Source organism: Anser brachyrhynchus, assembly GCF_964034855.1.
Source record: "Anser brachyrhynchus genome assembly, chromosome: 1".
Classification (NCBI taxonomy): Eukaryota; Metazoa; Chordata; class Aves; order Anseriformes; family Anatidae; genus Anser; species Anser brachyrhynchus.
The window spans coordinates 38055250-38063828 of record NC_137694.1 but is presented as its reverse complement, the minus strand read 5'-3'; the positions used below and the strand labels follow the sequence as shown (position 1 = coordinate 38063828).

The window sequence follows — 8579 nt, the reverse complement described above, 5'->3', positions numbered from 1 at the left end:
GTTAGCTGAGGTCTGAAAATCAATTCCAGACTTAATCAGGGACAGAGGGGTGTATTCCGGTGTCCTGGCAATACGCATGCATTGCTGGGGAGAAGAGATTCCAAGGTCTCAGACCATGAGAAATTTTATGCTTACAATATTTATGGCAGAATATCGCAGCTGTGCTACAGACTGCAGAAAAATAGACAAAATAGGTGATTCAAATGCAAAATAGTTTGATCCTCTGATGGAAATTCTTTGGCCTTTGGGCCTTGTACTACAATTCCAGGCATGTAAAAATTGTGCTGCAGCTCGCCACTTGTCATATCTCACCACTTAATTATTAAACGTGCTTGGTATGGCACGGTTGCTCTATAATAAAGTCTGTCATTACTTGAGCAAACAAAATTCCTCGTGCTGTTGTCCTCCCAGACAGTCAGTACCTGATAAGGGCCACCGCTGTGGCTCCTGGCTGAGCTCGAACCCCACAGTGTGACACCATTTAGGGGCGATGCCTGGGGTGATGTCTTTTTCTTCATGAAGGAACAAATCCTGCCTCCTTCTCTCCAGCTGGAGGGCAGGACAGGGACCCTTCGACGCTGGCAGATATGACCAAGGACCCCAAGACCAGGATCATCGAGGCAGGCACGACAGCAATTCATGCCGAGGTGCCTTCAGCTGCAGGGAGCTGCTGGGCTCAGGGGAGCTGAGCAGCATCGCATCGCTGGGCGACGTATTAAATGCAGCCTGGTCAGAAAGCTGCACCTGGGGGCTGCCTTGGGAACACCTGCAGCCTGCTCAGCCTTCACGCTGCTCCTCTGGATGGGACAGGCTCGGTTCTAGGTAATTAACCTAATCATTCCAGGTAATTTCTTTTGAAGCCAGCTAGCCCGGCATTTGCAAACCCAATCCTGTAAGAACAGCTCTGTGCTGAACCTTGGGCCATCCCACCCCACAAAGCTTTTTAATGAATTGGAAATGATTTCACTTTAACGTCTTGACCTCAGGGCTCCAAGGGGGATCTGGCAGCAGCCCTGTACAAGAACCCGGGTGGGAAACACATCATTTCCCAAGATGTTGCTCCAACGCTGTACACAAAGAGGAATCGCTTCAGACAGCACAAGGTGAGTTTTATGGATCACAAAACTCTGCCAAAGTAGGGGTAAAATGTAAACAAATAAGGGAGTAAATAAATATGTCTTCTTTTTCCTTTATCAGACAGAAGCTGGCGGGTAGTATGGACACAAACAATGGCCCTGCAGGAAAAAGCTGATGCAAAAGCCCGGACGAGGAGGTCCTTTAATGTTTAATCACAGAACCTCTTGTCCAAACAGCTGAGCTCTGTGCAAGGCCTGGACGTGCTTGCTGTGTGTAGGAGACCTCTGTTTGCAGGGGGAGGAGAGGCTCTGATTCGTATCGCCCTGGGCAGGAGCGTGCACCTTGCTGCGGTCCGCAGCCCAACGCGCGCTCCTGGCCCGCTGAGCGCTCACATCGCCTCTTGCACTCACGTGTGGCCTCCCCACAACGTGCCTGTGCCACTCAGGCTTTCCCTGTCCTTATCTCAGGAGGGAACCAGGAGTTTCCCCGTTGCGAAGGAAATTAATGGAAAAAAAGAATCTGGGGAAATTGGCTATTCTTTTGGCTGATTGCCTTTGGTTTTCCTACTGGCCGTGTCGGGGTTCAGCTTTCCTGAAGGAATGAACAATAATCTAATTAATATGCTTACTCTAGTATAATGGAGCCTAAAGATGCCTTCAGCTTGTCGCAGCATGCACTTTTAAATTTTTTTACTCTGCAGTAACATTAAAACAGCCAGACTTTCAGCCCCGCAAACTGTGGATAATGAATTTCTTTCATCCCAAACAATTTACTCCCCTGTGTATTAAAACACTTAACCAGATCAGTTGTATTTGTACCAATGCGTGCTCTGATGTGCGCAGCAATGGAAAAAAAATGAGCAATCAGTATGCAGTAATGATTATTTTCTTGGTAAATGCTTTTTTTTTTCTAAAAACGATGGAAATAAAGTTGCATATTTCTCAGCGAGAAGTGAGTGCTGTTTACACAACCAACATGAGTAATGAAAACAAGTATATTCCCTCCTGCCCTTGTTCTCTTTGGACCCCATCCAGCATTGACTGAAGTCGGTGAGAGCTCTGCTGCTGACTCGTTTGGAGCAAGGCTGGAGCCGCTGTCCGCAGTCAGCATTCCCCTCCAGCAAGCACGGCTCTGGAAATGCTGAAGAGTCACAGGGAGAATGCAGCGATCATCAAGCTCGTGTTGAGAAGCCCTTAAAGGAACGTCTAACTAGGGGAGAGGGGGGGGAAAAAAAAAAAAGAGATTTAAAATAGAGGTTTGCATTCTTTTTTTCTAACATTCTAGTTTCCGAGGCATTTGGCTATATTTGGTTATATTTTTAGGCTCAGTGCCAGGAGCAGACCGGAGAACTAAAGGCTTTGTGAGAGTTCAGATTTCCACATAATCGCCTAACTTCAAAAACTGGCGCTTGGAAAGAAATACCCCACCCTGCATCGCTTGTTGAAGTACCTATATTTTGTAAACACACAACTTGAAGCTAGCCACATGAATAAGACCTAAACAATATAATTCTCTCTTTTTTATATTTGATTCAACAGTGTAGAAATCATGCAGTAAAGGGACCGTCCTTTTTGTTTTGGGGTTAATCTCTGAGTTCTTCTACAAACCAGAGCGGGACTAACGTCAGAGTTACAAAGCACAGGAACCTTTTCTAAAGCAACTCCCAGAAATGCAGTTAATTTTCCCAGTAAAATAGACCTTACACAAAATCATCCTGTATTCCAGAGAACTGAAAAACTGTGGTTTGGCCTGCGGGGGTGGGATGCCCCCACGCAGGACTCGCCCACCCGCTGCTGTGACATGGGCTTGAAACTGGTCCCGGTTTTCAGCCATCAGCTGCAGGGGGAGATTTGCCCGAGCGAACACAGAGCTAACAGCAACTTTTCACTCCTACATCTGCAAGGGCAGAGATTGTGCTCCACCGGCCGGCCTCTCCAGCCTTTCTTGCTCCCTGGGGTGATTTCTCTTGATTTCAAAGCGTACGAACTGGGACTACTCACGCAGTTGCAAAAACAATGCAGATTAATGAGAGGCACTCCCTATTAGGTGACCCATGCAAAGCCTACTCTGCAGGCACTGGACGGCAAGAATTTTGATTCCATTTTGGTCAGACAGAGATTAAATCATAGGGCTTTTTCCCATCAGCAGCATCCTCTGCGTGGAAACGCTACGGTCAATTTTTACGTCCTTTCGGCAAGGCTGGACTCAGCACCGCACACTTCCTGCTAGGCATCCACGTTGCACGCTTTTAAAATTCATTATAGGTGATCTGCTGCAAAAGAGAGTATCGAGGCCGTGCATTTTGGCCACCCGGATCTATACTCTCCCGTTGTCAGATCTATACACCTCTGCCGTAATAAAAGCACTGGCAAGCAAAGCACACGGGAAAGTGTTCCCAAGGAGATCGCCGCATCTTAATCGTTGCCTTACGCCCCGCTTAGCACCGTTTCTTCCGAGGCTGGGCACATATCCCTGCAGCTGTATATTTTCAGTGCATGTCACTGCCAAATAAATTATTCAGCATTGTTAGATTACTTATAAATGACACCAATCAATTAACACCACGGCCGCCTGTCTTCGGGGCTTTTGTCAGAGGCCGGGATGGTAAAGCTCTCAACTCCACATTTCCCAGTAAGAAGGCTTATGGTAATGACAGCTTATTTTTATTGAATTTTTAATTGATGAGTAATATCTTTGGGCTCGCTGTGCTAACATTAGGTCTAGGGAGAACTGATCTCTTGAAGGAGAACGTGATCCGAGCAGAGCTGCCCTTCCCCAAACAAAAGCCCCGCTTGAACGTGGCACCGAGCATTGACGTGAGCTTGCTGCTGTCAGCCATCAGCGCCCTAAATTCACTAAATATCCATGCCTCTTCCCAGCACAGGGCTGCACAGGCCTTGAGGAGACCCGCATTGACATGCGCTTCATTTATGCCCTGTAATAAGGTGAGAAGAGTGGGGTGGCTGCGGGTCATGTGCAACAAAGCCTGCATGGCAAAACACCTGACCCCCAGGAAGATTTGGCTGGTGCGCACACAGCGCAGGCCAGGCAGGGAGCTGTATTTCAGTACTGGCAGAGGGTAACACAGCTGATCCCGTGTCTTCCGTGCTGCTTTAAAGAACAGTAAAGCTTCACGATGACGGATAAATACAATTATCCTGCAATAAACGTGTGCGTTAAGGACAAAGAGTAGCACGACACTTAGTTCTTCAATAAAGATTGAGCATGTCTTTCTAACTGCTTGAGTGTTTTATGACTAAATCTTCCTTGTAGCCCCCTACTACAACCAGGCTGTTCAGGGTCCAGCCGACCTCACTCCATAATGTCACCACGAACTGTTTAAGAACACACGCATGCTGTGTTGGCACGGATTGATTCATTAAGGGTGATGGCAGAGTCTGAACTGGGAGGTGCAGCAAAGACGATGATGAATTTTAATGTGGCCGGTGGCTACTGTTCAGCAGATATGAAATTGGAAATCAATGCTAGCTATTAAATACAAATGGATGCTACCTTTACGGTTGAAGCCGCCTTCCATTCCCGATCTTTCAGCGTGCTAGGGGAACTCTGGCATGAAACAAGAAAGCTCCCAGCAGCAACCCCTGCGCTAGATGCGCTGCTGGCAGCCGAACTTCACACCTGAGCCTTGGTCTCTGTGTCTGGGAGACGCGTGACTGCATCGGAACACAAGCTACATAAGCTCGTGTGTCTTTCTAGATCCCGTGCTCAGGAGGAAATGCCCTGGGGGTGAGGAGTGTCTGGTGGGTGCGGTGACGCCCGAGCCTGCTGGCACCGGGCAGGCTGGCCCAAAGCATAAAATCAGATCGCAAACCCTAAAATTCAGGAGTGACTGCATCCTAGCAGGGAGGTGTCGCAGGAGGAGCGTGACACACCAGGACACCCCACCCAAGCACGGGGAAATGCTGCCGGATGTCCCCTGGCCTCCAGCGCGGTGCCAGGAGCGGCTGCAAGGGAAGTCCCTGCCTCTGCCTGTCAGGGAAGCAAAGTCCCCAGCGATGGAGTGCCCCTGGGGGAGCAGAGGGAGCTTCAGGGGGCTCCGTGCTGCGTTTTGCCTAGGACAGCACTTTGCCATAGTCCAGCTGCACTCCTGCACAATGCAGACACAAGGTGCGTTAGCCTGCCATGCACCGGTGCCTTGCGTTCTCCCCCTCTGTTGTCAGTGCACGATGTGAACAAAAACTGTTTTGTTGCTTCATAATAAAATATTGGAGGAACAGAGAATGGAGTATCCCCTCTCCTGAAGCAAAGCAATGAAGAAACGAGTATCCCAACCTCATTTAAATATTTGCTGGCTCTGTTGACACTGGAACATGGAGCTAAGTCCCTAATTAAATGAGAAAACGATAAACACAGCTAGAAAGCTATTGGTTTTCATTAATCCTCATCTAGAATATCCTCAAACAGTGTCTAACAAAATGAGCATCATATTTTAGAAGTTCACTCTCCAGACCTCTCGAGCGTAATCAGAGATTATCATGTCCTTTGTGAAGATGCTGTTGCTCTCTCCCCTTCTCCACTGCAGGAGTAGAGGAAGGCAGGGAAGCTGTTTCTAGGATGTGGGCAAGGTGCAACATGGATTTATAGCACGTGTGCACTGGAGACACGTGGAAGTCAGGAGGGTGGACCCTTGTGCACGGGGTCCACAGACAAACCTCCTCCAGCACAGCTGGTCCTGGCACCAGGAGCAGAGCTCGCTTGGGGCCGCTCATGAGAGACAAGCTCTAGTTAGGAGGGACATTGATACATCAGCTCCGCTGTGTTACGTTTTCCTCCGCGTTAAAACTTGCCTGACTCCTCCCATTATGTATTTTAATTTTACCTTGCACTGGCTCACGTATGATAGCAGAGTTTTTTCTCATTTCCATTTTGTCCTCGAGCCTGCATTGGCAACTACCTCTCCTTGGCTAATGTTCATGAATTTAACTCTAAGTTTGAAGTGTTAATGATTCCCAGATGCATTGGCCAACGTTTTAACACTATCAGATGAAGATTCATACTTGAAGTTTATCAGAGCTGGTGACCAAAATGGAAGGGAGTGGTGAAGTATTGCTAAATCATCTCCAGAAAGTATCCATTTTGTGAATGCTTGAGTTTTTTCTTTTTAATTGATATTTGACATTTCAACCAAGTCTGAAAGCTTCAGAACTTAATTGCAGTAAAATCAATGGTGCACCAGAATTAATGAAGTGTGCCTGAATTATTCTGACATAGATTTAATTGCCATATAACTCCCCCAGCAGGTCCCTGTCCCCCCACCACAGTCAGTGTCTCGCTGTTTGCCAAGAGTGAAGATGTCAAGAGCCAGAGGGACAGACTGCAATTAGCCAGGGTGATCTCACTGCCTGCTTCTGTGCTTTTGAATGACACGTAGCGAACAGCATCTGTGAAGAGGAAAGGGTGCTGGAAGAAGGAGGTGGCTTGCTGGCGTCCTGAGGATGCTTCACACTCCAGCGGTGGGGAAGACGAGCGCGGAGGAGTGAGGCAGGGGTGGTGCAAGCACTGGTGCAGAGGGCTTTGTTCAGCTGAGAGGTCTGGGTAGAGAAAAACGGTGTTCTCCATTAGAACCGAGTTTTGACTGTCACTGCAGTATGGAAAAATCCCCACTATAGCCCGGGATGAAATGCTCTGTAAACGATCAGCTGTCACCTATTAGAGCCGTGGCACTGTGCAGACCTAGGGGAGAATAAGGCACCGGGCCAGGGGAGTGATAAAAGCCACTGCGACCGGGGAGTCTGTCCTCCTAAGGGACTCTGCGGTGACAGTGTCCCTGCTCAGGCTTTCTGCTGCATTGTCTCTGCTGCCTGGAGAGAAACCTGCCTGAGACGTGGTGACGGCAGGGTGAAAGTCTTCCCTGGCCTGAGGGTGCTTGACTCCACACCTCCTCCGCTGGAGACGAGCAAGGCACCAGGTTTCAACTTATTTCACAGCGTAAGTTTTTTTTTTTTTTTTCCAGCCTTTCCTATTGCAGAAGCTCCCTTATACACGGAATAATGGTGCCTTAATTAAGAGCACTCAGCTGGGGAGGCAGGACGTGAAGGTGGGATGTGGTGTAGGCCTGCCTACTGCTGCAACCACTGAGCTACAGGGGCAGCTCCTGTGGCCCCTCAGTGTTTGGCTACAACATGGATGAAACACATTTTAGAAAGATAATTTGATAAATTTCTATTAAGCCTTCCTTTTCTCTCTTGTTTTACAAATAGCTCATTTACAAGCCCAGGGAGATGTAATGGGGATACACAGTCATCTGGACTTTTACTAAAAATAATACCGGATAAATTTAGTTAATGAGTTCAGCATGTATATGTTTCAATGGCTTTCCTCTGCTGCAGTCTCATACTGGCTCCTATCGTACATCACTGCTTCTTTCAGCACATGTAAATAGTACACAGAGCACAATTCAGATTCCCACAGAAAATCTTGCTTTTAGTTGCAAACAAAAACAAATGCAGAAGCAATCACACAGAACCACTCAGGCAGTATATAAAAAGTCGGGCCAAATTCTGCACATTTTACTCATGAAAATCCTCTCTGTCTTCCTAACGCCAGTATGTTAAACAGGTCTACATTTTCTGAAGGAACTTTATGTTGCAGTATATTTCATATTAGCTCCCAATGCCAAAGGCACTTTTAAAACCTTGTCTTTTAAAACCTATGTCTAGCTAAAACATAGTGGATGAGCTCCCTACATTAATAGAGAACATAACCAATCAATTAGTATAAGGACTCTCTCTCCCTAATCACCTCTGACTTGCTCATATGTCATCTAACTACACTGCTGCTAATGTAAGACTTCTTTTAATAGCCTGCATTTGTCAACGAGATCAACATTTGCAAGCAAGACCCCTGTATCTATCAGGATAAGTTACACGTACAGCTTGTCTAAAGTTCTCAACGCTGGATAAAAACTTGAGATGTACGTTAAATTACCTCCAAGGGGTGAGCTGGGCCCATTCTTTGGACCTGTGTCTGCTTATTAGAGAGGGTCACACCTACTTTGCTCAAAGAACCAGAGCACGGTGTGTTATTCATGGCCATGTGCAATGGTTGTTCCCTGCAGGGACCATCCTAATTCACAAGAGCTACTGGGCACCGCCAGGTAACAACAGTCTCCACTCCACTAGAGTTATCGCCAATTTAAACCTAAACTTACTCTGTGGTCATGTTCTTGCTTGCACTTGCAAGTTGTGCTTGTAAAAATGTGTGAAGAAAATAACTTTCAGGCAGGCCTTCTTGAATATTGGTGGTTAGGCTCCTGAGAGTATCAATAATAGCATAACCCTTTGCTTCTACCTTTGGATCTGAGTGATTGGGCTGTGAGATGTGTTTCCTTTCTTTCCACAGGGCCATTATTTTGTTTTGTTGTGTTTTCTGTTTCTATGATGATGCCTCACTTTTTAATCTGGGAATCAGCTGAGAATGAGCTGGTAGGAGTAAAGGGTGAAGCACAGAAATTTGCTGTCCAATGTTTTGCAACAGCATGG

The 8579-nt window shown here is 47.1% G+C and overlaps 1 long non-coding RNA gene across 1 annotated transcript; it reads left to right on the top strand.

Annotated features, from left to right (window-relative positions):
• Nucleotides 1-448: 448 nt before the first annotated feature.
• On the top strand, nucleotides 449-2234 carry LOC308188563. The gene is made up of 3 exons (XR_013945590.1): nucleotides 449-822; nucleotides 987-1103; nucleotides 2112-2234. It is a non-coding gene; the product is annotated as an uncharacterized lncRNA (long non-coding RNA).
• Nucleotides 2235-8579: the final 6345 nt, after the last annotated feature.